Here is a 27,702-nt window from a genome sequence, read left to right as displayed (position 1 = left end):
TCTGAGAAACAGTAATTTATTAAGATGTGCTGCAGCTCAGTGTCGAATAATTGTACAGAATTACAGGGACCTAACACAGATTTCAGGTGGGAATGGTGGATCCAACTTGATTTTCTTTTCACCTTCACTGGTGAAAAAGGGTAGTGATACCAAAAATTGTCTCTCCCACCAAGGAGGTAAGTACTCTTTTCCTGTACTTTTATCCAGAATATTTCCCTAGACTGTACACGTGCAGAGCCTCTTATGGAGGTACTGGTTATATAAATTGTGCCTAGGCCCATCTGCATTTTAATATTTTAATATACAGGTTATGTATTTATCTCCTGCTAATAAACATATATGGCTGGAGTTCCAGAGAGTTGCACTGGTCTTCTGAATAGTATTTCACAGGGACACAGTTTTGTTGTGGTCTTTGCTGAGATTCATTTATGTTAATGGTAGTACATGCCAGACATGTAGATTTATTTGGTGCAAACCAGTTCTTCTGCACTGTCTCCTCCTAAAGTGCTGATTGTGATTCAGGATGACAGCCTTCCCTCACAGGTCCTTCCCCACAGACCTGGATCTTCCAGAAGCCAGTTGATGTATGGTGTGCACATTAATCCTAGCACCACCCACAGCCCTGCTCTCCCTGTAAGATACTTGGGAAAAGGGAAGTGGAGTACACAGAGGTCAGGAAACAAATACTAGACAGTGCAAGCCCTGAAAAAGAAGAATAGAAAGCCACTCTAGAGAGACTGATGAGGATCTCCCAGCCCATAATGTGATTAAGCAGACTGAATAATCCAAATGGTCTTTTCCAACCTAAGTGATTCTATGCTATGGTTTCTATCTCTCTGGTTTTGCCCTTTTAGCAGCTGACTAAAGGCACTGAAAGGCAAACTGAGGGTGAGAGCTTTAGAATTTTAATACTGCATTCCTAGGATTCTCCTTTTGATTTGTGAGCTTGAGAAATGCAACGCTATTACTGTCTCTGTCCGGCTCTGTGGGCTTACATGCGTGCACGCACAAACACATGGATAGCTTCAGTAATACTGTTGGCAGCAAAGAGGCAGGAAGGTTCTTTGCGTGGGTTCCCATCAGAGCATTTATAGCTTCCACACCGTGGAAGGGTCCAGAGGCAAAGACGAGAACAACGGCGAACCCAGGGTTTTATCTGGGGGCAGGGAAAAGGCGGGACTAGGGAGCAGGGACCAATGGGGAAGGTCTGGATAGAGGCTAACAGCCGACCGGAGAAGCCAAACTGGGATAGATTACTATAACAGAACAATGCATCCTGCGAGAAGCCTTTCTGGTCACCTTAACCTAAGAGGTTCTTGTGGTACTAGGGACTTGTCTTACTGAGCGCTTTCTGTCCCTTATAACGTAAGTTCACTGGCCACCACACAACGCGGTAGTGGGTTGACACTGACCAGATGCCCAGCACCCACCAAAGCCTGTCTCTCACTCCCCTCTGCAACTGGACAGTGGAGAGAAAGTCTAATGAAGGGTTCACGGGTTGAGGTACAGACTGTGAGAAATCACTCAACTACCATTATGGACAAAACAGGCTCTAATTAGAGATACGAATTGAATTTATTACTAACAAAACCAGAGCAGGATAATGAGAAGTAAAATAAACCTGTAAAAACACCTTCCCCCCACCCCGCTTTCCCAGCTCTACCTCCTACCCCAGCAACGCAGGGAGACAGGGAATGGGGGTTATGGTCAGTTCATCATCCATGGTTTCTTCTGCTGCTCATGGAGAGGAGTCATTCCTTTGCTGCACTGTGTGGTCCCTCCCACGGGAGACAGTTCTTCGTGAACTTCTCCAACTTAAGTCCATCTCACAAGCAACAGTTCTCTGCAACTGCTGCAATGTGAGTCCATCCCACAGGCAACAGTCCTCCCCAGACTGCTGCAGCATGGGTCGCTCTTCCACAGGGTGCAGTCCTTCAAGGACAGGCTGCTCCAGTGTGGGCCCCTCTCCCCATGGGCTTCCCATGCAGTCACAGCCTCCTCTCAGGCATCCCCCTGCTCTGGCGTGGGGCTCTTCCACAGCCTGTGGGTGGATTACTGCATCTTCACGTACATTCATGGGCTGCAGGGGCACAGCTGCTTCACCATGGTCTTCTCCACAGGCTGCAGAGGAATCTCAGTTCCAGCTCCTGAAACACCTCCTGCCTCTTCTTCACTGCCCCTTGATGTCTGAAAAGCTGTTCTTCTCACATATTCTCACCCCGCTTTTCTCTGGCCATGATTACAGTTGTGCAACAACTTTTTTTTCTTTATTCATAAATCTGCTATCACAGAGGCATTACCACCATTTCTAATTGGCCTAGCCTTGGCCAGCATTATGTCCATCTTTGGTGCCACCAGGGATTGGCTTTACCAGACATGGAGGAAGCTTCTAGCAGCTTCTCACAGAAGCCACCCCTGTAGCCCCCCCTGCTACCAAAAACCAAGCCATGCAAAACCAGTACAGCTGGTTTCAGCCTCTGCCTCCCAAACCTTGTGAGTTTTACCTGCTACACCTGAGAGATCAGTGCATGACTGTGTTTGCCCTCAACTGGTATTCAGTGTTTGACTCATCTATGTAGGGTAGAAACAGTTTTCTGTCTTGTCTATCTAATACGCAAATAAGTGCATACAGGCCTATGTGCTTCCTGTGGAAGCAAGTCCAAGGAGAAGGTGGGATTTGTGTAAGAAAATACAGGACTGTAGGAGCTTGGGTGGGTTGGACGGTCGGGACGGACGGAGACGAGAGATCCCTGAAGTCAGATCTTGGAACATGCGGTTTATTGCAAAGGGTGTGGGTACAGGGGCACTGCTTAGAGCTGCCAGACTCAGCTCGGAGCTGGCCCAAGAGAGCAAGAGAGTAAGCGGGTAAGTAAAGAGAGAGAGAGAGCGAGAGGAATGAGAGTGAAGAAGAAGAAGTGAGAGAGAGTGTAGTAAGAGTGTGAGTAAGAGTAAGAGTGTCTGAAGTCCTGGTTACAATACAATAAATCATCTTCTGTACTGAATATTCTAATTGTCACTAACCAATCTAATACAAGATACAAATCCTATAGCATTTACATACAGCCTATAAGAGTTCTTATATTACCATAGAGTGTTACATCTTAACTTCTAAAAACTACTCTTTGGACTCCTTCTGCTGAGCTAGTAGGGTCTGCTCTGACCCTTGGACCTGCCTGCAAGCAGAGGGTATTGTTCAATCAAGAGGGGATTACCTTCAGTCGGCCATACCACTGTTTTCCAGTTGTTCAGTAACTAAGACTTGGTATTTCAAAAGTGGATTTCATTTCGATGTCGCTTATAGTTTTCATATTCCCAAAATCTTTTGTCAGGCAATCATATTTATAAGGCTTTCCTGTTTCATCTTCCCCAACACAGGACACTCCTTTTCTTTCCTTTTCTTTTTTTCCAGAGCACGGTGTTAGTGGAAACAATGATAAGAAAAACAGCTGCCTGGAAGACTCTGCAACAAACTGCCAAACAAACCACCTTCTGATATCGAATTGCTGAAGTCCAACTACATTCAAGTTGTAAAGGCTGAGGACTTCAGAAGGAAGATGACTAAGTTATTTTATGGCTCATATTTTTAATGCAGGTAACACATCTGCCTAGCAAAGGCACCATAAGACCAAAAGCACTGGGGACAAACAAGAGTGGAGATACTGTGGTGTTATGTACAAGAACAAGAAATTTCCCTAGCAGAACAGAAAGTGTGTTTCTCAAAATAGTTGGCATTTGTTAACAGGCTAAGACTTGTGTGTTCCATGTGCCTCAATGAGCATATAAAAAATATTGATTCATCTCTGAAAAACTGATGACACTCTTGCTAAAAATAAATTAGTTTAATATACAAAATGTAAGCTCTATCTGTGCTCACAGGATGTTCTGATCCTTTCACTGTTTTTTCTTTAGCAATTATATCAGTAGCTTATGTAGAAAAATAACATCAAAAATAGCTAACTCACCAAACCACAAATGCTATCTCTTTCTGTCTGGTAATAAGAGCCCACTCTAGTATTACTAACTTTCAGTCAACTTACTGATTTCCTTCAGTGATTTTCCTTTTTCTTCTGTAAATGCTGTTTCCTTCACCTGCTAGAATCAAAGAAGAGTAGGGAACATCATTATGGCATGTCAGATTATAAAAGCCTCTGAGAAAGCTTGAAAAAAATCTTTTATAGACAATGAAAAGATAGCAACTTCTTCTTACAAAATCTGTCTTCTTCTTAAGCAATTTCAAAAAAATAACAGTTGAAATGTCAAATTTAAAAAAAATCCTTAAATGCTAGGATTAATGATGTAATTCTTGATGAAAATTTACCAAAACCAGAAGAACATACACAACAGGAATAAACTGTACTGTACATTTACAATACAGAAATTTCAGTGTTTCCTGCTGAAATTGAACTGCTGGAATGATGTTTAACAGCTTTTTACCAGTAGAGTAATGGGAGGAAACTGAGAATACTGTGCTGAAAAGAAATTTAAAACTGGAGGAGGAAATTCTTATAAAAAAGGTGGGGGTTTATTAATGCTGTAAAATATTACCATGTCCCGCAGCCGTAGGGAGGAGGGGAGAAGATCCAGCTGGCAGGAACTGTGAAGCAAGATTGATTTATTTAATTATTTTACAAACTCTTTTATAGACTTTTTTCTTCATAGTCTAATTGGACAAAGGATCAGCCACCCCTTGGGGGTGATTGGCTAAAATCTTAAAACATCCGCTGTCAAAATATTGTTCTACTATACTATAAACAAGGCTTCTCAAGGTTGCAGGTGTTTCATTGTTTATAGAACTCTGCTACTATTTTCTGTGAGAGAGAAAAGTCTCTCATGGACTTACAAAATAGCAAGAAAATTCTTGCTAGCAGCATTTTTGTATCCACAGGGGCTTGCATGTGTGCCTGACAGAGAAGAAATGGTATATAGAACCTGGTAAAAGACTAACAGAAATTACCATACAGCTATGATCTCCAAAAAGTAATCTCAGCCCACCTAAACAAATTTTGACGGGTTTTCACTGAAAATAATATTTTGTGAGCTGTTTATCAAGCATATGCTGCAGCTACATATATATATATATAAATACATATATTAAATATATATTTGTGTATTATAAAATTGATTTTTGTTTCTATCTCTTTTGAAAAGCCACTGAGGAGTATAAAACATGTCCCTCTGCCATTACCTGAACAATATACTTTTTAAATAAAATCTCTGAGAACTGAGATCTGAATAAGCAGCAGATCCTTGAGATCCACACTAATATAAAAACACCCAAACATGCTTTATGCATTTATTCATGTGTTAGGATTAGCTAAGGTTGGCCCTTGATTTTCCTGTGGGAATTGACAGTCCTATTTCTTGGAAGATGCACTGGGGAAGTCTTGTGTTCTCAAATCAACCAGTACCAAACTTGGAGTCTTTATGGATAACACAAAGCAAGGATAATTCCAGGAAATCATCAGCACATTTTCTTTTATTGCAGAAATGTGATGTGACTACAGAGATGTAAGACATTCCTACCTTTTACATGTGGTAAGAGTGCTTTCCCCGGAAATTCAATTGGAAAAATTATTCAGATGGCAGTTTAGTCTTAATGTAATTACTGTAACTTGCATGAGAATGGAGGATGTACAAGGTCTAGTGGTTGGAACAGGAGACCAGACTCCTTATCTTGCCACTGCTTGCTGTGTGAACATGAAAAGTTGCTTAACCTTTACAATTTAGCTTCTCCTGCAAAATGAGAGTAAGCTGTGGGTTTACATGCAGCTAAACAAAGGTACTGACTGTATCGCCTTACCTGTCTCTCATTTTCTCCCAGTTTTATAGTACATGAGTAAACTTCCCAGAAAGGAACAAAAATTACATTGTTAATTTAGGTGATTTTCAGCTTTATATACACACACACGCTGGAATTCTTATAAAATATAATTGTCTTAATTGTTTATCATCCCAACATATATGTTACCTTCCTAAGCTCACTAAGAGGCTGCTGTAAAATGTGATGCAGCAATGCTATGAATGAAAAGAACAAACTTCAACCTAAGTCCCACTGGAGCAAGAAAAGGAAGTAAGGGGTCATATTTCTGCTTTTCTGTTGAGACAGAATAGAAAAGGAAATATACCAAGGAAGTAAAGTGTAAGATAAAGAGGTGGCAGCATATGGCACTTGGCAGAGGCTCCTGCCCCTGCCCAGCAGGACTCAGAAGCCAAGGAGATGGTTACTTCGGCAGAGGGCACTGGAGTAACAAGGATGTGGTGTGGTACTGGCTCTGCCTTGCTCTGCCTAGTGAAACTACAGACTTGCTATGCTGCAAATTCTTGTACTTTCTGTTGCTTCACACTTTTTATCCCAAAGAGAGAGGAGATGTGCTGAATGACACTGGAAGGTCTGGGATTGGAGCAAAGCAGGCAATGACATGTAAGCAAAAAAGGCAGTAAGGAGGAGAATCTGGGGCATGTACTCCTGAGTCAGCATTCTGCATGCCACATCACCAGTGGGACAAGGAGGATGGTGAGATGGGATGGTTAAGGAAGTGAAACCTCTAATGAGAAATCATCAAAGCAAAGTTTCTTACCTTCCTTATAATTTCTTCTTTTTCCACAGCAGCTGCAGTCAGAGGATACATTTACATAGATCTTTTGCATTCCAACTAGCCTGAAAACACAAACATTAATAACTGCATTGATATTCTGCAAATTTATTATGAACAGCATCAAAGAACTGCAAAAAGTTTTTACACAAATCTGATGTTTGGTGGGTTATATAGTATTATTTGTGTAAATTGTGAATTTGTGAATGCTTGGGAGAGCAGCTTTCATGGAGGAACACTCATTTTACACATATGAACTTCACATTCCTTTAGATCCTCTAGGCTTCTTTTGTATACGGGAAATTGAAACCTTGTGTGTTATGGTGGAGGTACTGAGCATGTCCGCAGTGTAAGGCTGTATTTTGCTAACATTGTTTTATTATTTAAAATAAGCATATAAAACTAGCTCCAACAGTTGCATCTGTATCCCATGGGCTTGGATGACATTCAGCACGCTCTTTAATGAATGTTGGATTTTTTGCAATGATTATGTTGGATGGATACAGTCTTCTACTTTTGTCAATGGAATTTTATAAAAGCGCAGGAATTTAGGTTTTGTTAATGTGATGGCCAAGTGTATACAAATGCTATTTTCTTTTATTTTCTTTTCTATTATTCTGTGGTTTATGTGCAAGAATCTTCACCGTGTGAAATAACAAGGACATGCTAGCAGCCACCTGGAGAAGTATTTAATTCTTGCCTTCCATTCTGATATCACAGGTTTTGAAATGAGAATTTTTCCATTATTATCAGATTTACAGGTCATGTTGATAACTAAAATAGCAAACTGAAACACTGCCAAGACATTTAAAAAATAGACATTTCTTTTTATTAAGACAGCTATCCTGGTACCACAGTTCTAGATCAGTTTTATATGGAAGGAGTAATATAAAAATTGAATGGTGAGATGATACCACTTGACAGTTACACTGGTATTTTATTTCTCTCAGTCATAAAGGCTAAAATGGGAAGTAATTTTTAATGTATAATTTGAAGAACATTACTAGCATGGCCACAAATGTCAAATCTTAGAACCATGCCTACACATTATCCCCTTTTGCATGGAAAAAAAAAGAAAAAAAGTAATTGAAAATGGAGACTATATGTGGTAGAATCAAAACTAATTCCTGTGGGTTTTTAAGAAGATAAAAGAAAGAGCAATGTGAACAAATGCAGATAAATTATAGCAGATTTAATGATAAGCTGAAATGATACTTGAAAAAGTAATCCTAAAAACAAATAATGTTTTGTGTTTCAAATGCTACAGCAGTGTATCATGCAGGAAGAAATGCTGCTTAACTGGGGAAAGCAGACACTACAAATAATCTAGGCTATCTAGTGGGATCAGTTCCCAAGAAGAGAACAAGCTCATCTACAAATTTCTGAGCTTTGGGAAAACATAATAAAGAATAAACATTAGAAAAATCTGACTCTGATGGAAGTCTAAAGTGGGGTTTGAGAATTAACATGCTCATCTGTACAGTGTTACATAATAAGAACAATAGGTCATTTCATATCCCATTTCTTTAAATTTCAACAGTGTAGTGCTGTGGTAACCTATGCTGTAATACTGAAAATTGTTGTTAGCATGTTCATAATGGTAATGGAATTAAAAGTTGAGGAAAAACATAAGCTACATGAACAATGAGACCTTTCCACAATACAGGAACCAAAAGAGAAAGTGGTAGAAGTCCCCAAGCTAGAGTATTAAAAGCCAGACTGAACAGGACATCAGAACACTGTACAATCACTTGCTAGAAACTAGGAAGTAACAGGATGTCCTCAGGCCCTGACTATTTCCAGCTTCTGTGACTTTAAACCAAGGTTGCAAAGAACACCTTCCATTTTAGCTATTCCTAATGCCATCTTCTGCTTCTAATTAGGATACTGACAACTCCAATAAGGTTCACATTTCTACTGTAACATTTAAAGAGGAGTCTGCAAAAATGGCAATTGCTGATTGAAAAGCTTCTGTGGTATAGAACATCAGACTGCTTTGGGTTGGAAGGATCTTAAAGCTCATCTTGTTTCAAACCCTGCCATAGGCAGGGACAGCTTCCACTGGACCAGGTTGCTCCAAGCCCTGTCCAATCTGGCCTTGGACATTTCCAATTTACACTTCTTTTCTAGCTCACAGTAAAGATCTTGCTAAGTCAAAGGTGGTCTTTATAAATAGCTTAATCTTCTGCATTTGTAAGATCTCAAATGCCTGTGACTGTGGCTAGAAAACTCTGTTTTCAGAAATTAATAGCTTTTCTTAATATTATTTTATTTAAGCACTGATCCTTGATAAACATTAAGGTTGCTTTGGTGGAAAAGCTCAATAACAGAGATGATTTCTTTAGTAAAACAGATAGCACTTTTAGTTACTACCACCACATTTCTTGTAAAGTTAATGAAAATCTGCCTGTGATCAGTACAAGAGTCAAAAATAGGAGCTGAAGAGTAACCTTGAGCTACATAGTTTTTCCCCGTGTGTAGGAAGTTCTGTCTTCTGTCTGCATGTCACAACCCAGCTTCCTTTTGCAGGACGGTCTCTCAAGTCCCCAGCTTCAGACGTGACTACTTCTGACTTGATGATGTTCTATTTAAGTTGTATTTCCAGGTCATGCAATGCTGCACTTCAGATGTTAGACTGATAATAATACACTGTGTGCTCCTCACAGTGTTACGAAAGGAAAATAGAAATGCAGTGATTCCCTGCACAGCATCCTGCACAACGTTATCACACCAGGATTGATCCCACAGAGCCTCTAGCTGGGCATAGACATGATAAAATATATGGGCAATAAAACGGGACCACTGAATACCATTTTTCGTCTGTAATTTAAATATGGCTAAATTCCTTAGTATTTTATACCATATTCATGTTCTCATAAATGGGCATCAAGTTGAGGTTACCTTGAAATATCCTGATGCTAAATAATTAGCTCTTGTAAAAATTTAAAACTGTCAGTCAGGACGTGTTCAGTAAATGCTGCAAGTCAAATGACTGCAAGACATTCAATAATTGCGTTTTAAAATTTCTTCAGTATCCCAACTAGTTCTGACTGTGATACAGGAAAGCTTGGTGGGTCCCCAACCATCTTACCAGTGGTGTTGGTTAAAGCTGAGGATGATTTAAGTGTGTCCTGCAGCATACAAAGCTACAGCGGACCTTCTCCAGCAGCGAGCGCACCTCTACCTTTTGCCCTCGGGACTGGCGGGCAAAAACCCGAAAGCTTTGCCCTGCACGGCCACGGAAGTGTAAAACTTAATTTGTCCCTGGAGTATGAAAAGTAACCGCCTTGAAACAGTAAGATGTGATGGCACGAGGCAACCGCAGGGGGCAAGATGAAGGGAACCGCAGGGTTCGCCAACACAGGTTCCTGAGGGAGAGAAAATGGCGGGCGGAGGCCCTCAGGAAGCTCCCAAAACACAGAGCACCCCTCAGGAGCCACTCCGTGTTTGAAAAGCCTCGACCTCCACTCCTGAGCCCGCTAACTACGACAAGAGAAGGAGAGAGAGAATAAAAATACCCCACCTGAAAGGAGGAAGGCAGCGGAGATTTGAGATCGTCCCTGACGGAGCGCGAGGTACCCTCCCCAAGACTGCCGATAGCTTCCCCACCCCACCCTGCCCCCAGGGACTCCTCATAGGCTCCAGTCCGTGACTGGGCTATTTCTCCCCGTCCCGTCCTGTCCCATCCTGTCCCGCGCCGGCTGCGGGGGAAGGCGGGCGCAGGAAAGGGCGGGCGGTGCGGTGAGGGAGGGAGGGAGGAAGGAAGGCAGGAAGGAAGGAGGGCGGGCCGTGAGAGGAGCAGTCGACGCACAAGATGGCCGCTGCTGGAGTGGCAGCGGGGCGGCGGCGGGCGATGGCGGCGCTGCCGCGGGGCCTGCGGGTACTGCTGGAGGAGCGGCAGCAGCAGGGCGCTGTGGCAGCCCCGGTGTGCCAGAGCTGAGGGGGCCGGTGGGCGCTGCAGGAAGCCCGGCCCGCGTGGTGAGTGCGCCGCCTCCGCCGCGGGGTACGGGGAACAATAGGGCGGGAGAACTCTACCCACCTTGCCGAGGAAGGAGGCGGAGGGGCGGACGCTTGGACGAGATGATCTCCAGAGGTGCTTTCTACTTCTAACAATTTTGTGACTCTGTGCCTCGCCAAGCTTCAGACTCCTAGCGGGCGCGATTTCCGAACGCCCCGGGCAGGTGGGGAAGGATCGCGGGTCGCCGCGCCCAGTACGGGAGAGGCGGAGACGGACTGGGTCCGGCTGGGGGTGGGGAGAGATGGTGTCGCCTCAGGCTGCGGCTGCCGCGGGGCAGGCGGCTTTTGTGTGTCCCCTCTGCTGGCTCTTGTTTTTTCCAGGGGCTCTGCGTGCCTCTGCGTGAGAAAACTCATCGCGTTGTGTCGCGTTGAACAACAGAGACGGAGGGAAAATAATGACAGAGCCCTACCCGTCCCCAGGACACTTCTCCGCCCTGGGTTGTGGCTCTTTTGTCTGTCGTGCCTGAGTGAAGAGCGAGGTGGCCCCGGCTCCCTCTGCGTGGGGACAAACAATGGTGAAACCGCACAGGTTCTCCCTGATTTGCGCTACTTTTTCCACCCTGGTATTGTTTTGGCTGTTGGATTGCACCCACAGAGTGGGTAGGGTTCCATGCTGGGGGTGCGGTGTTCGTATAGCTGGGTTTTAATTTGCTCTGATGGTTGGGAATGTCCTGGTGTCAGGTTTTGTCCTCAAAAGCCATTGTGAGGCCTGTCCTGTTTTAAACCGGGGAACTGATGCAGGGGTTTTTTTCCTAGAAACGTTTTGTTTTCCTCTGCATGCCTTTTTCTCCAGAGTGTATCTCTTATTTTTATAAATTTCAGTTAAGTACGAGTGACAAATCATTTGTTCCTCCGTCAGAAGCTACGGTTTTCTGTGTGTTTTTGCCATATTGAAAACGGCTGAAGTGGGGGAAAAATTAAAAATTTGCAAAAATACTTAAAAGGTTCAAAGTAACCTGGATTGTGGCTCAGCTGCTTTAATCGTTGTAACTGGTGTAGCAATGCTGTCATTTAATGACTCTGCTGGAAGAGAAATGCAGCTGTTAAATTCAGTATTTATACTCTCTGCACATTATATGGCTATAGAATTGTGAGATAACACAGGAATACTATGAGGCAGAAGTTAATGTGTTCCTAAACTTACCTTTCTTACTTCTTTCAGGCTTATAAGAATGTGGAAGTCGTTAATTTTGTCAGCTATAAATATCTTTATTACTGCGTTTGAAGTCAGTGAAGCTAATATGGGACTTCATAGCTGTGTAAATAACGTGTGTTCAGGAGCAGTCTGTATATTATTGCCAGTTTCTAAGTTTCACCAGGAGCATCATGGCTTTCTTTGGTGCGTTAATACACAATGCTGATAATGAAATTATGGTTCCCACTAACATAAATAGGAGCAGACTTTATCAGGCACCTTTTCCTTTCCCAATGATAGCTTTATAGCTTTGCCTTCTGTCCTAGAAAAGGGTCTGTCAAAGCATACAGGCTGCTTGGAGGGAAATTTAGAAAGGCAGGTACCATCAGAGCAGTCTGTTTTGACAACCAGAGACTTGAGTTTGTCACTCACTTATGAGCTGCAGGAACCTTCATCAAGATAAGTGGGAAGTAACTTCTATGGTTTCTGGTGTTTCGTTGTTTATTTTTGTGAGGTTTTTTGTCAGCTTTGTATCCAAACCAGCTTAGTTTAAAGCTAAATAATTTAGAAATTTTTGATGGGATTGCTATATGCTGGTAATTTAAAAAACTAATGTTCCAGTGAACAGATGGACGTTTAAATCTGGAAATTGCAGACATTAATATGGCAGAGTTTAATTTAGGGGCATCTTGAGACATGTATTATTATGTAAAAGTGCTCATGCTAAAGCAAATGAAGAGAAATGAGCAGGATTGCTTTTGGAAACTTCTGACGTGTTGCCAGTGATTCACCAGCAGTCTGGATGGAAGCCATTATCAATCTTGGTTGAATTAAGCATCACAGAAGTTGAGATTCAGTGAGTGTGTATATTAAAATAATGCTTTACTTACTTTGTATGTGGTTCAGAAGTCTTGGGTGACACAAGTGCTGACTACCTTTGATAGTGATGGCAAAGACTGACATCCCATTTAATTGGGGTCTCTATCTCTTAACTAACCAGTGCTGTAAAAGGGTTTTTCATGATACTTAGAAAATTGGCCTTTCCCAGTCTGTAATACGTAGTGATAGGAAGGATAATTACCTTTGTTTTTTTTTTATTCCGCACCAAGAATTATGGTTTACATGCTGGATACTTGAGGAAAAAAAGTTTCATCCATTTGAAAGAACTTTTGGAGTCACAGCTTTCCAATGGTATGACGTGTAAAGCTGAATTAGAAAGAAAGAACTCACCTGCATGTAGGTTTCCAAACTACCCAAGAATCTCAGAACAGTGATGTAGAAGCCACTATAAAGTATCTTTTAAGCAGGTGACCTTTATAAAACTTTGTAATTTTTTGCAAAGCCTACTCATTGTTTAAAATTCTTTTGTATTTTGAAATTGATGTCTTGCACTGTACTAGGTAATGAATGTGAAACCATTATCATACAGGAATAAAGATATAATATGCTCCTATTGTGAAAGATCATTGTATAAACATGCTGCACCAACTGAAATTTCAATATGACCTTCAAGATTCCATGTAGGCTCTGTTACAGTAATGTAGTCTGAAGTCTAGGGACTCTGATAACTGAGAAAGAAAACCACAAATGTTTACTTACGTTATATTACTTTCCTTTCTGTGCAGAGATTCCACAGTGTGCCCCAAATTAGGTGCAGTTCCCATCACTGAGTGTGACCACTTGTTTTTCTGAAGAAGTGCATCTCTTGATAATTATCTTTTGCATCAGTTTCATTTTCTTTGTTACCAGTACAGTAAAAGTTGAAATGGTATTAGATTTCCAAGGGCTAACTGATTTCCTAATGAGGTTTATTTGTGGAAGTGTGTTAATGGGCAAGAAGGTGCAAAAGTCCTGATAGTTTATTATAAATAGATTTTTCTGATATAAAAATAATTTCTGGTTAGAAGGCTTGAGGAAACAGCTTTCCTGTTACTGCATGGTAGCAACATATTTGGTGCTATCAGCTGGAGAAGAAAGAGATTTTGGTGATAGAAATAGCAAGAATTCGAAATAATTTGCTGTAAATGTGTGTTGTCGGAGGCAGTACCAGTTGTGCACTGCTCTGTGTTAGAACGTGTAGAGGAGTGTTTCATCCAAGTACAGTGGATGTCCCGGCCTCACATTGAGATTACTTTCTAACGGAGTGAGAAAGAAGGCAGCTGCAGGGGGTCTAGGGAAATTTTCACATGCATCAGGGCATATATGCATATACAAAAGGGCCTGGACATCCCATGCAGACTTTTACATGAAAACTTCTGCCCCACATGCTAGGTTAACTTTTCTTCCCCCATAAAGAAAAGGTATTTCAGGAAGCCTAAAAACCACATGGAGAATAAAATCTGTCTTTATCACTTGATTGTACAAAATAGGTAGAGGCCTACAATGTAAGCTACCTTGTTAAAATGAAGGCTTTTTTTAGGAACATGGAGAAAAATCTTCATATGAGAGAGCGTTGTGAGGTGGAGAGGGGAGACAAGGGAAGAGGGTTGTTTTGACACATAAAAAGATTCTTTTTTTCTCGTTCTGCTCCATAAGAAATGGAAGATACGCAGTTAAACTGAAAAGTAGTGGAAGTGTTGCTGGAGGAACAGATCTTTCACTTGCTTCACATAGATTGTGACAGTTGCCATGTAATGTGATACAAAGAACACAGAAGAGAGTGTGTGTGTCGGAACACTGTGGCAAGTCTGGAGTTGAGCATTACAGAAGCTGGAGAGTTTACTGACAGTTAAGCCTTCCAGCCGTGGTCACTAAAACCACCATAAGGACATGTTGTTCTTGCTTCTTGCTGAATAGACCCCTCTCACTACACATTACTTGTGAAACCACTTCTTAGAGTATTATTTTTTGGTTATTGAATTTCTGGTGTTTGTGGGGTGCATGCTATATCGATCTGAGACAGGACTGCTTCAGCTACAAGAACTGAAGGAACAAAGCATTTGGTGTAGCTGGAATGTGCTAGGCTGCAAAAATTAGATCTCGCAGGTGATTCCTGATTTCTTTTAGTTTTTGTTTTAACATGGAAAGTCTGGTTGGTCTCATCTCTCTACTATTACAGTTTAATAGGTGTTTTTAAAATTATCTAATTAACTACTCTTTAAAAGCAGGCTGTTAATCTTCAATTAAAATCCGGACCTTCCAAATGTAGTTATTTTTCAGGATGCTTCTGTGTCTATTAGACCCTGTCAGGATAAGCTTTTAAGATTGAGGTATGGTTGTTTTTAAACCTGTTGTTGTTGACAAAATGCTAGTTGATCAGCTGATGGAGTAGGAGTACTTGTAGCCTGGATCTAAAGGTCTTCTCAGCACTTTCTCCTGAGCTCATTTTGAGCGATTACTTCAGTTCAAGTGGTGAGCGAGTTGGAAGGGTTTTCAACTACAACTTTAAACTTCCTTACTATTTACAAAGGAGGCATCTACTAGAGTAGCAGGGATCCATCTCTTTGCTGTGCATTGGAGGTTTTCAGAGACTTGTAGCTAAATATTTTTGATAAATTGTGGCAGCCAGTGTTGGTCCCCAGCTCAAAATTAGGCACTATCTTTAGGGCAAAAGGAGTGAGGTTCAGGGAAGGTATTACAAAGCGAATGAATTGAAATTCATACCAAGGAGGATGGTCTTAATTACCTGCTTGTTAATAAACCACGTTCTGTGGAACACTCCCAGTGTTCAGTAGCATTTAACTTTCTCCGTGCTTTGTTTTTAGAGTTACTCATAATGACTTAGCACTCTTCACTTTTTGTAGCAATTGTATTTGGATGAGTAACTTCTCCATGTCTTACTACAGTCAGTGTGTAATATAAATGCCCTTCCAAAGTGACTGAAATAAAGCTCTTGATGTTGACTTACTTTTCCTGTAAGTGACATTCTTTCAGCTTGTTCTCCCTCCACTTCTTTTGTTACCATTTTAGAATGGAAGTCCTTCAGGTACTGTTTGATATTAGAACTGTACCAACAAATGGAAGTGTTAGGACTTCATTATCCGGTTTGTATCTAATGAATCTGGCACTCACAGTACAGCAAGTCTAAAGTGTTTTGTCCTGTGGGTTTGTTTTTTTTTTTTTTCAATTCTGTGCTAAGATGCAAGAATTAAAGGAGAGACCTTGAAGTTAATGGAAACTAAATTGTAAAACAATAGTAGAAAGTCAGTTTGATTAGCTTATGTGGCATTCCTGAATTGTGACATGTTGCATAAATGTTATTTTATGACCATTAATGATTCTGGCAGTTATGCAGGCCTAATGATAATTAAATCTCACCTTTCTGGGTATAAGCTGTTCTCTGGGAGGCTTAGTAGAAAAGGGTTCCCCTGCCTTTATAAGTGAACATTATGCTAATGAAATCTTGAAAAATCTGCTCATGTGTCTGGTGAAGCAATCATCTCTGTTTGTGGAGTGTCACAATTTAAAATTCCTATTTCTTTGTACCAAAATCAAGCCTGGGTTTTGTGCCAGAGATTGAAGCGATTTGAGGAGATAGGAAGCAGCAACATGCTGTCCTGCTTTACAATCTTATGTATGGAAGAAAGAGCAGGAATTGTGAAGCAAGTCTCAGCCTCCACCCTCTACAAATGAAAAGTCTTCTGAGCTGTGTATGATGTTGCACATGTATTTCTTGAGCTTTTCTAGAGCAATTGTTTGTTTAACTTACCATCTGGGCAGTTGGTTCTAGATGTGTCTGAGGGGCTTCATACCACATCACCTAAGTCCCCTGAATGTAAACAGAACTAATTAATTACATTTGAAAGATCTTGATAAATAGCTATTTATCATCATACAGAAATTGTCACTGGTCACCTGCATTGTTGTTAATTATTGTGTGGGTAGACAAAATCCAGAAAGTTTTGGAAACTGGAAAATTACTTGCTCTTATTTAGCAGCTCTGAAGGACAGTAATTCTTGGTCTTGCTTGCTATGTAGAGGGGATGTGGATTTTGGATCAAAACCAGATGAGAACAGGGCAAAGTCTCACAAATTACTAAAGCAATTGCAAAGGAAATACCACTCTCGGATGTACCTTTCCAGTCTTGAAATAACTTTTCTCTAATGAGTCTTTATCTCTTTGCTTGCTAACATGCTCCATTTTCTTGTAGTTTTTTTTTTTTTTTTCCTGGATGCATGGTTGTCTTTATCTCTCCTGTCCTCTTTAATGATCTTTCATTCTCTGGTATTCCCTGTTTTTCTTCTAATTTTTTCTTTTTCATTTAACTTTGTTCTAGTCTGAGCCACTCATCAATTCAGCCAGCTAATGCAGATAACAGAGATGGCTTATTGCCTCTTAGTTTCATTGCTTTGTAGTTCAGAGTTGCAGAATGGATAATGGAGCAACCTGTGGTAATCTTTGTTCTTGGGCTTTACTGAGAATTATCGAAACATCACCGCTTCCTCTGGAACTGGTGAGAAGTTAGGGAGCATTGTGACCACTTTGGTGTTACAAATTTGGAAGGAGAAATGGAGAAAGATTTAAAATAAGTTAGGCTATACTGGCCTGATGAAATGGACTGGATTAGTTAAACCAGAGGCAACAACTCAGGCTGTCCTTCCTGTTTTATGAGCCATTCTCCCATTTAATTGTGTGAGAAGGCCTCCTGTAGAATTAATTTAAAAGGAGGCCTTATTAGTGCTGCAAAAACCTATAGTCAATTTTAATTTTAGTTGTCATTGTTTAAACCGGGCCTTGTGGATAGAAGCCTGACACTGTAACTTCTTTGTAAGTGAATCATAACAGTGGAAAGAAAATGTTATTCAGGAACGTGAGAATTACTTAAACTTTGGTTGCTTGGAATTGACCAGACTATTTAAAATGTAACTGGTTTGTTGCCATCTTTGTCAGATTCTACTGAAGAGATGTGAGCCAGCAGGATCGTCTTCTGGACTTGCTAACCTGTGTGAATTGTTAGTTTCCTGTACTTGTGTGCTGTATTAAATCATGCTAGCTGAAGATACTTCTTCCATGCTAACTTTTAATGCTGCTTATCCACTGTTTTGTAGTTTATACAAAGCCATTTCTTGACTTGAAGATGTCTTACTTTATGATTCCATCTGTTTTTGTCTCCTGAACCATCTATTCCATTTTGAGGATGTATTTGTGTTAAGAATCTTCAGGGACGTAAATAATTTCAGTGCACAGAAAAAGTGCTCAAAGTAAGGGTTGACTGTGTTTGGAAACCCTCTAAATCATCCCATCTCTGTTTTTTTATAAGAGGTTTGCTGTTGATAACAGTATGAGAGTGGAGGTATGTGGAATAACTTAGTTCTAACTTGTGTCAGAATGCATTGGGAAACAGCTTTTCAGTTTTCCCTTCAGTGATACTGCTTAGCATTTTACTAGTGACCTGCCTGTAGGCATAAAGGTTGTGTTGGAGTGGAAGATACTTCTTATTTTTATTAAAATAATAAAGTGAAAGGCTGTGGACAAAGCTCTCAAACACCTTAACCAGAAAGCAAAAAGGCACAGTCCAGTTGGTTGCAAATCAAAATAAATTCCTTAAGTTATACTTGTACTAAATTTACCCCTTTTCTCTGATTATTACTAGACTTAAGACTTATTTTCTCTCTGGCCGTGTGATTTTTGCAGAATATATTCTTAGTGGGGGGGAAACTCGGCAAAATTTTAATTTGTCCTTAAGGCATGATGTTCTTTCTCCTTTCTGTTGCATTTGCGAAAAGGAAAAAATAAAAATAGGACTAATAAGATGATATCAACACTGGCAAGTAGCTATCAGGCTTTTTTTTAAAGCATTTATTCCTTTACCAGGAGTACTGAAAGTTCATCAGTTAAGGCAGAATAACCTAGGTGTCAACATCTGCACTGTAGTTCATAGGAATGAGATACTTCCCTCCTGATTTTCTGTAAATCTGGGTATTTACATGACTTCAGCAAACAGAGATCTGTAGTAAGCTTTTCTGTCACTCCTTTCTCAGTGAAATTTCTCTGTCAAATGCTTCTAATAAAATAGCACTCAAGGGCTGGGTGGGGATGTCTGTGGGTGTGTTTCTGAGGAGAGTTGTATGCTCACAGCCATCTTTATGTGAGTTTTTAGATTCACTAGACCAGTTTAGAATAGAACAACTTGAGCTCTGTCAAACTGAAGCTTGGCTATGATGTCGGTGATTTCAGGACATACCAGGAAGAAGGACTTCTACAGAAATCCTTGGTATTGGCATTTGAGGATGCGATGATGTGGCTATCGCATTAGACACTACAGGAGAAGAAAGGGATGTGGAGTCAGGATTACTCACCAGGTATTAAAACAGTCACAGGTATATTTTAGCTAAAATCTCGATTGAAATAAAAAAACCTAATGTTCTGCAGTGTCTTCCTGTGAGTAATACAGGTATTCACCTCATAAATAAAAATGTGACTTGTCCTTCCCCAGGAAAGGGGGGTGGATAAAAAAGCCATCCTTATTTACCAGCTTATATGATAATTGGGAGCCTTCAGGAAGGGGAAGTGAGTGACAGCAATCCTTTCCTTCAAGCACATCTGATAATTCATTAATGTAATCTCAGCAACTTGTCATAGCTTTTGAGAAGTGGGGATAGTCAGTGATGTTGATGTGACAAACTGCTATGTGAGTTGTCATTACAGAATAAAAATTGACAGTAAACCCATGGAAATCCAGTGACTCTAGTATGCTAATAAATACATCTAAATACTTCGTTCTTGTAAGGTTTTGCATGCTGAATAATTCCCAGTGCAGTTATGAGGGCTTCACTAGTGCTGCTACACGTACCTTTGGCTTACCCATTTTGAGAATTTTCTCTTTTGAATTGTCATTAGGTTTTAGTTTACTGTCATTGCTTTTATTCCAAAACCAGCAAGTGGCTGAATACAGGAATGTGTAAAGGGTTATTGACTGCATGGATTGTAAAAGAGTTTCAATGCCTAATTTTCCTTTCCTATACCTTATCATGTATTTGGATACCTGCTGTTTAACCAGACTTACACAACACAAGTCAGAGGAAATTTAAATGATCAAATCATGCAAATACTGGCTGTACGTTGCTGGCTTGACATTTGTCCTGGTTTGGACTGCAGCAGCAGTGGTGCAATGGGCAGCTGAGTTCTATTTTAAGACTCTTAAAAGTAGGAAAATTGAAAAATGGAAGGATCTGAGTAGTCCATGTGTGTCATAACTGTAAGATGTCGTTCAGATGTACTCTCAAGGTACTGGAAAAGGTAGTAGCATGCAGTCAGGGTGTGTGAAGGCTCAAGCATTTGTAGTCTCATAGCAGTCTGGGACAATGCCTAATATAAGCTCATGGTGAGCTGTTGCTACTTCAAGAAGGAGATTGTTAGTGTAAATTTAATCACCCAAGTGAAGTACAGACTTGCTTGATTTTGCAGCTACTATTACTTTCTTTCTAAGCGTATTTCAGTCTTATCTTAAGATACTGGACTAGATAAGCCTTATCTAGTGCAGTATCTTCGTTTTCTTTGAGTGAAGTCTAAATTTCTGTGAATAAAGTTAATTAATGCAAGTGTATCCTTTGCTTTTAAAAAGTTAGGTTGTTTCAGCATGCTGTGGAAATCTGTGTACTTTTTAGTAACACAATTCTGGCAGTAGTCTGTGAGATTGTGTCCTATGTATTTTTTATTTTACATCTTTCTGGTTGCTGATACTGCAATAATGTAGCTGTAATATGTTTTAGAGATGAATATATCTTTGAGGGCTGGAGAAGAGAAAAATTGTTCTTTGTGGACTGCTCCATTTAGAATAACTTTCATGCAAAGTAAGCAGTAAGTAAGAGGACTTTCTTTTAAAATACAAAATTCCCTATTTGGAGGAGAACTGTTTTTACAAGTCATAAGCAGCAAAATTCATCAAGTTGGCACTGGATTTTTAGTAGATTACTCCCAGGATTATTGCATTTTGCCTTCTTGATTGGATGATTTTCAAGTTATGTAACTTTAAACTTCTATAACTAGGGTTATAATTCAAAACCTCTTTATAAGAGTATGTAGGATATTCTTTTTCCCAGTTAAATTCAAGCTCCTGCAAAGAATAAATATACCTCTTATCCATTACTGATGGGAGGATCAGTGAGATGTTGGGGGTTGGATTTTTTCTCTTATACATGACTGTCTTACGTTGTTTGCTCTGTTAAAATAGAAACGTAAAGCAACGGCTCTCATTTTTGTGGTTGAGCTTGAAATGTTTGTTACTGGTTTAGGAGTAGGTGTTTAATGGAAACCCTGAGATTTGAGCCTTTTGTTTCCACTCACTAAAACCATGGGTACTTTAATGATGTTGTCAAGCTGTAAAGAAAAGATTCTATTTTTATGAATCTGGAAGGTGAGACTGACACCAAGCCTGCAAAATATTTAAGGGTGGGATTTTTTTCATGTAATTGAAGGTTGCATGAGAAGCCTTATTCAAAAGGAGTACCTTGCCCTGGGCTATTTCTGGCCTCTGGAACTGCTTTTTTTAGCAGTGCTACAAATTGAATCACCGGCTGCCAGTATAATTTAAAGCAAGTGAGACTCCATTACATTGTGAGTCAGATGTACCTGAATTAACCTGCTTTTCAGCAACACTTGTGTGACCTCTCCTACTGCTACTTAAAGACTTTAGGCCCTGTGTGAATGGTAATTTAACGCTGCTTAAAAGTCTTGAGCAGGTTTGTCAGTGCTGAATAGTGTTTGGATTTTTACATCAAATCTGTTAAGAGGTGTGGAGAAAATCTTGTATGGTGTATTGATGAGCTAATGTTTTATTTATACAATCATTAGCAAGAGAGCTGAAATTCTCCCTGCTCGGTGCCATTTCTGCTACAGCTGCCTCTTGACCTTGGATGACTTCAGAGCTGTAGTGTAGACTAGGTTGTGTTATTAAAACATATTTGCAGCCTTTGTCATAGAAACAGGTAGAATACTAATCTGTGAAACTTACATTCTTTATCTTAATATTCCTGCTATTATTGCAAATGAAGCTATTACAGGACTCAACAAAGAAGTATATTTGGTTTTGTTTGGGCCCTGTAAGCTATTTTTTGTATCAACTATTGTAGCATTTACAATTGCTTCCTTATTTGCAACTAGGTTCTAGAGGCGATAAGGTGATATAAGTTATGGACTGCTGGAGCATTCTTTCATCTTTTCTGGTCAGTACTTATAACCGCAGTGAGCTGAAAGGATGGTTTTGTCTGTATTTGCATAACTTGCACCATTAAACACTGCTTAAATCTAGCATTGTTTTTGAAATTAGATAATTTTGGTGTGAATTTAGTATAAAGTAACAATTCCACAAATTATTGCTCATGTTCCTTATTCCATTTCACCTACTCTTACCATTCCAGCCTGTTAGTGTAGTCATCCTTATTATTAGGATTGGTAAATAGCATTTAGGTAGCTAGTTAAGATTTAGTCAATACTTTCAAGATGGCTTTCATTAATGAAGAAATGCATAAGAAGTCTGTGTTGCCCTGGTTGTGCCCAAATAAACTGCTTTATGACGAAACTGTATGGCACCATCAGCTTCAGAGAAAACATGCACGTTTACAAACAATGTGTACAACAGAACATTTTGTAGACTTGATCAGTAGACTTGAAAAGTCTACTGATGCTAAAAGTGTATGTCTTGAAGTTCCTTCTTCTGTGCCTCCCCCATTCTTGTTTCCAGGACTTCTCAACCATGTAACAGATCTGGAACATCTTTTGGAACCTTTTGGAAGCAAATGTGGGAAGGAAGGGAATTTGGTTTGGATATGTCCTTAGCAGAGATGAAGCATGGTCATGGAGAGTACTTTCTGAGAAGTAGTTTAGACTTGCTCTGCCCTAAGCCTATGCTTGAAAATGCACTGGAAATGCCAAGTAGGTAAAGTTTCAATATCTGTCTTCCTTGGTTGTAGAATGCAGATATGAGTCTGGATGCTTGGGTTCTCACAAGGCTAAGGTGGTTAATACGTACTAGTTTATGGTAAGCAATGCAGCTCATTATCTTCTGTGTTTGGACAGATGACATTCTGTTGCTGCTGTGCTAAATCTCATCTGAAGTACAATGCTTGTATGTAGTGGCTGTGATTTGCTCTTTTTTTACAGCTTGAGTATTTTCAGAGAATCAGAGTGGATCAGGTTGGAAGGGACCACAGTGGGTCATCGGGTCCCACCTCCCTGCTCAAGCAAGGTCATCAGAGAGCACAAGGCACAGGACTGTGTCCAGATGGGTCTGGAGTATCCCCAGTGAGAGAGACTCCACACCCTCTCTGGTGTCTGTTCCAGTGCTTGGTCACTGCACAGGAAAGTAGTTCTTTGTCATGTTCAGGTAGAACTTCCTGGGCATCCATTTTTTCCCGTGGTCTCTTGTCCCATTGCTGGGCCCCAGGGAGCAGAGCCTGGTCCTTGTTCTGAGCCTTCTCTGCAGACAGGGACAGACAGGGATGAGGTCCCCTCTCAGCTGGGTCTCCTCAAGGCTGAACAGCCCCAGGTCCCTCAGCCTGTCCTTGTGAGAGAGCTGCTCCATGCCCTTCCTCATCTCTGCAGCCTCCGCGGGACCTGCTCCAGGAACTCCAGGTCTCTCCTGTCCTGAGGAGCCCAGACCTGGACACAGCATTCCTGATGTGTGTCTCTGCTCATTCCCTAGGGCTGAGCAGAGGGGTAGAATCACCCCTGGAAGAGCTGGCAGTCCTCTTCTAATGCATCCCAGGATACCGTTGGCCTTCTTGGCCACAAGGGCACTTGTTTGATTAATGTTTAACAATTCTCTTAGCATCTAGACTTGACTGATCTGGGAGAGAAATGAGGAAAGACTGGATTATCTTCTCTTAGCAGCTCCTCAGGCTGTCTGCCTCAACTTTTTGGTAAGACTGCGATGTTCTGGTGAGCACAAAAGCGTTTTGTTCTGCACGTTGTTTGTAAATGTGCATCTTTTCTCTGAAGCTGATGGTGCCATACAGTTTCATCATAATGCAGAAATGATATCACATGCTTCACTGAACAGGTGCATAAAGTAGAGGACCTGATTTCTTGAAGCTGATACAATTTAATAACTCTATCAAAATCTTTAAGAGAATGGTGTAATGGATAGAATAAGGCACAGAGGGTGAAAAAAATGTTCTTTGTCATTGTGAACTCCTGCTATGATAAAATGTATGTCACAAAAAGTAGGTGCTCCATTGCTTTTTGAAATAACATTGCAGTAGTCTAGAGGTGGCTTTGTATGTAACATATAAAAAGATAACCCTTCTTGTGATTATAAGATGTTTAAAATGAACTCGTGCATTAAACAGGCAGGCAAGCAACTACATTGGTAGTTTTGTTAAAAAATTAGTTAGTTTTCATTGCTCTTGACTTTCTGCTTTTAATAAAGATATTTTTGATGTTCCAAAATAAATTGCTTTGAAGGTAAATAGAATAACTAAAGCTTTATTAGAGTACTGTTATGTAAACAGCAGTTATTACATGTTATTAACATGAAACTATTTGACATCTATTTTTAAAATGAGGGTGACATCTACTAAGTTAAAAGAAAAGCCACCTCCAAATCAGAGAAATGAGAAGCAAGAAGAAAACACTGTAAAGAAGTCCTGAGACTTAAGTTTTCAAGTAGACACTGAAAACATTTTCTGAATACCTGTGGAGGTCTTCATGAAATGGGATTTTACATTTCCATTTTACACTTTAAATAACTATGAAGTAGAATTCTTGCCTATGCTGGGCAGTAGCATTTATATTCACTTAACACTGCTCTTACGGTATATTTCAGCATTTCCTTACTATTGCACCTGGAATTTTCGACACAGGAGGTTTGGTTTTTTTAAGTCTGCCAGTCAGTTTGAAAACAAATAGTAGAGTGACAGGTGTAGTGCCAACACTTGGACATAAGGGGAAGGAGGCAGGGAGGAAGCTCAGACTATTGCTTGATTCTTGCCTTATAAGTTTATAAAATAAAATTTTTCTGTGATATTTTCACAGTACATTACAAAAAGGGAAAAATTTCTGGATTACTTTTTCTTTTTAGAGAGAGTATTCTTGCATAAGTTTGCTGGGGAGCAGGGGGTGGGGATAATTATTAAAGGTTGTATTATAGGTTAGAGGGCTTTTTGGGACAGTTTTTGACCAGTATCTCCAGCCAGACTGTAAGTCGCACTTCTGTCTCATTGTTTCACATTGCTGCTGTAATGTTACTGTAGCTGTAGTGTCACTGGCATCAAAGCAGAATTAGCTGCTGAATTAAGTGGGGAGAAAAGCTGTTTCTGTAGAGCAGGTGGCAAGCAGTACTTTATACTTTTTTGTTACATCGGTTTTTTTAATGCTTTCTTTTTTGTTGAATTGTGCTGGGTCTTCTCAATGATTCATGTCTAAGGAAGGATAAAGGCATTGCAGTTGACACCAAGATCTTCCCCTCTCCTTTCCTTAGCTTACTTTTCATTTTCATCTACCAGATGCCTGTAGGAGAAATTGTCAGGTAACTGTAGATTATTCTTGCATGGAAAAGAACGATACTGATCTCGGTGATCCAGATCACTGCCCACTTCAATTGCTTTCTCTTCCTGAAGTCTGCTGCTTGGAGTTATTTTAGACGAGCTGTTTGTGTGGCTGATTTGTTGCCTTGTTTTAGTTAAAATGAGGTATTGGTTGTGTAATTGCTGTCCACCCACATTTCTGCCTACCTGTGTTTATTAATAAAGATCTATATTTAAAACTTCAGCTGGGACAACTGTGCAACCAGTCCTGCTGGAATATCTTAGAAAGGAATGAGAAAGAAAGAGTAGTGACTTCTCTAGCTGACACTGAGAGGTAGTATCTGTCTGTACCCTTGAATCTGAAGACTTCTACAAGGTTGTCCTCTTTACTTTTGCCATGGATTTTTTCAAACATGTATCTGTTCTGGGAAAAGCAAATTATTTGCTTGCTTCCTTGACAGCAGGATTGAGAGCTCTGGAGGATTTGAGCAGTTGAACCCAAGTCCCTGTCCTGAAAACTACTGTGGATTTTTGAAGTGCTTTCTGCCTTTCTTCTCTTAATCTGTTTGATTTTTCCTTGATTTTTTTAAATACTGGTTTAATCATTGTGTTACTGTTACAGTTTTCATTGACAAATGCACGAGCTCGTAATTTGAAGTGAAAGGAGCATGTTGTAGAGATGTTGTCTGCTATTAACTCCTTAGACTTTATCATCTATTGGTAGAAAAAATTTTCTAGGTGGTAGATCATAAAACCACTTGCTGTTAAGAATTGGTCACTTCCTCTTTCTTTTAAATAAGCTGTAAGGGATGTATAATATCAACCAGAAATTATGAAACTGGTCATGTATATCTTCCCTGAAAATTTATGATTATATTCACATGTGAGTCTTGTATTTTGGAGGGCAACTTAAATTTTGTCTATACATGTGTTGTCTTTTAATGTTCATGACCCTAATATGGTGCAAGACTAGTGATTGAATGTTGGGTGAGAAGAGGGCTCAAGAAAATGATATACCATGTTTCAAAAATTATGTATCAGGTTTCATTCCATGTTTTTCCTGTTAAAAACTGTATAAATAACTTCATTCAACAGTTTTCTCTTCTGTAGGAAGACATGAGGTCTTGCCTCACAGCATGTTGGGAAGTTTAAATCGTTGTAAATTCAGAGCATCTGTTGGGGAGGTACTGTGGTAGAGTTGTGATGTTGATTGTTTGGTTTCTTGTTTTCCTTGTGTTACTACTAGGCAGGAAGCTTCAAATAAGAAATAACATCTTCTCCTTAACTGTCCCCATTTTCCTAAGGTACTTCACTGACTCTACCAAGTAAGAGACTTCTGCGTGAAATTATAGAAATTTCTTCCTTTGGTTTTGCAGTCAGAAATTACTGAGGAAAAGAGAAATAGAACTTGAATCTGATTTAACTAAGCTTCAGTTACTTTGGGATATAGTTTTGATGATGTTCGTGATTTTTTTCTTTGTTTTGTTTTGTTTTTTTTTTAAGAGCTTTATTATACAGCTACTAAAGCCAGCAAATACTTTGAAAGAAGGGTGGGAACATGCGTTAAGTACAGACTTGCAGGTTTTGGTGTTGGGTGTGGATTTCTTTGTTGGGGCTCTGTGCTGTGGGCAGTGTTCAGTGGTGTTGGGTGTGTGCCCTCAACACGCATGCGTGGAGCAGGAATGAGGAAGTCAGGCACTTGCTCCCAGTGGAGAGTTTACAGAGAAGTTTGAGAGAGCAAACAGGAAGGGGAAAAATCCCTGAATCTATCGGATATACTCTTCTGGGCTTATGGTATGTGTTGTTCATGGAGCTTACTAGGCAGAGGTAAGAAGCTTTTTTATTGTACCTACTCTTCTACCTCTGATCAGGTATGGACTTTCCATCTCTCTAATTTTTTTCAGAGGTTTTTCTGTGGAACTGGATATGGAAAACACAGCTAGCGTGACTTATCCTTTTCTGTGAACCGTGAAGTTGGCAGTACAGGGTGCTTGTATAAGAACACATTACTTTTAGCTGGTCAGGGCTTCCCATGGGTTGTCAGGTCAATATTCTTCTAATATGAAATTCAGGACTTTTTAAATTATTTGCTCAGGGAAAAGAAGAAAGCTGCTTAAGTGTACTCAGAAATACTGCTCATTACGACGAGCATGCTGGAGTAGAAAACAAAAAGTTCTGTGAAGCACCAGCAAAAATTTGCCTGTTTGGCACTAGACAAGAATGGAGGAGGTTCAGCTGCTGGCTGGAATTGTACTATGGGTATCTGGTAATCCTTATGAGTTAGGAGTTGCTTTACTGTTGTCTGTTAATTTAATTTAGGTTGTTGGTTTATTTTTAATCTCAAAGTGTCAGAGAGGTTTTGAAGAAGTTAATGTACCACAGAATCAGTCTGTGGTACTCTCTCTCTCAGAAGAGAGAGCTGTGCCTGGTTACTTTTTCTTAGAAAAGTATAAGTTATTATCAAGGAGTAAGAGTCTTTAAAAGAATTAATGAAATGGTGTTTTCTTTATTAGAATAAATAATAGATTATTCAAGGGTTATATCTGCATGAAC

General features: G+C 40.1%; 1 protein-coding gene and 1 long non-coding RNA gene across 5 annotated transcripts in view; one reads left to right on the top strand and one right to left on the bottom strand.

The window, feature by feature from the left end:
- Window positions 1–4,065: 4,065 nt before the first annotated feature.
- On the bottom strand, window positions 4,066–10,383 carry LOC125329953. Of its 2 annotated transcripts, XR_007205336.1 has the most exons (3): window positions 10,117–10,356; window positions 6,579–6,658; window positions 4,066–5,733 (listed from the first exon to the last, which is right to left on the bottom strand). It is a non-coding gene; the product is annotated as an uncharacterized LOC125329953 (long non-coding RNA). The 2 variants fall into 2 exon arrangements; XR_007205335.1 differs by having other exon boundaries at window positions 4,066–6,658; window positions 10,117–10,383.
- A 41-nt stretch (window positions 10,384–10,424) lies between these two features.
- Window positions 10,425–27,702, top strand: part of RC3H1 (ring finger and CCCH-type domains 1) — a 75,014-nt gene continuing 57,736 nt past the window's right edge. For 2 of the 3 annotated variants that reach the window (XM_048312523.1, XM_048312521.1), the window contains exon 1: window positions 10,425–10,571. The gene's annotated coding sequence lies outside the window, so the exon portion shown is untranslated. The remainder of the gene's footprint in view (window positions 10,572–27,702) is intronic. The other variant, XM_048312520.1, reaches the window with a different exon arrangement.

Source organism: Corvus hawaiiensis, chromosome 9 (assembly GCF_020740725.1).
Source record: "Corvus hawaiiensis isolate bCorHaw1 chromosome 9, bCorHaw1.pri.cur, whole genome shotgun sequence".
In the NCBI taxonomy this organism is placed as follows: domain Eukaryota; kingdom Metazoa; phylum Chordata; class Aves; order Passeriformes; family Corvidae; genus Corvus; species Corvus hawaiiensis.
This window is presented reverse-complemented; position numbering and strand designations above follow the sequence as displayed.